Source organism: Eschrichtius robustus, chromosome 6 (assembly GCF_028021215.1).
Source record: "Eschrichtius robustus isolate mEscRob2 chromosome 6, mEscRob2.pri, whole genome shotgun sequence".
NCBI lineage: Eukaryota > Metazoa > Chordata > Mammalia > Artiodactyla > Eschrichtiidae > Eschrichtius > Eschrichtius robustus.
Genome location: NC_090829.1, coordinates 61,109,294 through 61,110,810, shown reverse-complemented (window position 1 = coordinate 61,110,810; position 1,517 = coordinate 61,109,294). Strand labels below are relative to the sequence as shown.

Below are 1,517 nucleotides of genomic sequence, written 5' to 3'. Positions count from 1 at the left end.
CAGTAAAATAGAGATAGGAATAACTATCTCATCAAGTTGTTAAGAGGATTAAATGAGATCTTTCTGGATCACAAATCCAGTAGAAGCCTGATTTACTGCTCAAAGGCCCCCAGGGCGCTCCTGTGCCTTCCCGGTAAAATGCAATCCCCTTGGGAAGCCTCTCCAGCCCACTTCTCACAGGCTCCCTCGCTCGCCAGCCACAGAATGCTACTTCCCGAGATACAGTCGTCCCTTCAATCCTTCACTCACCCAGCACATTTTTTTTGAGTCCCTGTTATGAGTGAGGCCTTGGATTAAATGTTAGTAATACACTGTGGAACCAGACTGACCTGAGGTCTGGTGAGGCCTCAAGGGAGTAAAGTGGCCATTACAGTCCTGTGCGCTGACTGATGCGAGAGGGAAGGGCAAGGTGCTCTAGCAGTGCATATGAAAGGCACCTTACCTAGACTTGAAAGGCCTTGGAAAGCTGTCTGAAGAAGTTGGATTGTATTTAGAGAGTGCCTCTAAAGGGATGTAGTGTGTGATCTTGCACAAATCACATCTCTGCATTTTTTTTTTTTGTAGGTGAGGTGTAAGGCTAGAAGAGGTCATATTTACCAAAAGGAATAGTCTTCATCCCTTTGGATATACTTTCCAAAGGTTTAGCAAATCTCCCTCCCAGCACATTCTCCATTCCCTTACAACCTTCTCATGAAAGAGCCTTTTGCTGTTCACAGCCCATGGGTGAAGTATCCCAGCAATGGGCTAGTAGAAAAGGGAGGTGCCCAGGGAAACTTTCCCTGAGAGCAACACAGGAATTTAGAAGAAGAAAGCAGGGGGCAGGGCAGGGGCAGGGGGATGATGGAATTTTTAAAAAATCACCATTCAGCAATCCAGACTGAGATAATTGATTCAGTCAAGGATCATAAACGGATGCTAAAACCATTAGATGAAAAGTTGAGAAACAGGATGCTCAAAAATCCCTTAAGTGCTCGCTTCGGCAGCACATATACTAAAATTGTAACGATACAGAGAAGATTAGCATGGCCCCTGAGCGAGGATGACATGCAAATTCGTGAACCATTCCATATTTTTATATGGAGATATATGTATACGTATAGCTGATTCACTTTGTTATACAGCAGCAACTAACACAACAATGTAAAGCAATTATACTCCAATAAAGAGGTTAAAAAAATTTTTTTTTAATTAAAAAAAAAAATCCCTTAAAATGGAAAGATCTGATGATCATCACCTTACCCAAATGATCAAACTCAGAGCTTTCCTCTGAAGCATTTGGCAGGGTTCTTCTCCCATGACTTTGATATTTCATTTCAAACTTTATTCTAAGTCTTCTTTTGCCTGTTTCTCAATACGTGTGTCTCTAGAGTTTAGTCTCCTGCCCTCTTTCCTTTTTATGCTACATGTTCTTCCTGGGCAAGCTCAGCCGCTCCCAAGATCTTAACCAAAAAGCTATTTGCTGATAACTACCGAATCTGTCTCCATTCCAGATCTCTTTCCACAGCTCTAAATTCATA

The 1,517-nt window shown here is 42.3% G+C and overlaps 1 non-coding gene across 1 annotated transcript; it reads left to right on the top strand.

The window, feature by feature from the left end:
• The first annotated feature begins 967 nt into the window (after positions 1-967).
• LOC137766899 (U6 spliceosomal RNA) lies at positions 968-1,074 on the top strand. The gene has a single exon (XR_011074426.1). It is a non-coding gene; the product is annotated as a U6 spliceosomal RNA (small nuclear RNA).
• Positions 1,075-1,517: the final 443 nt, after the last annotated feature.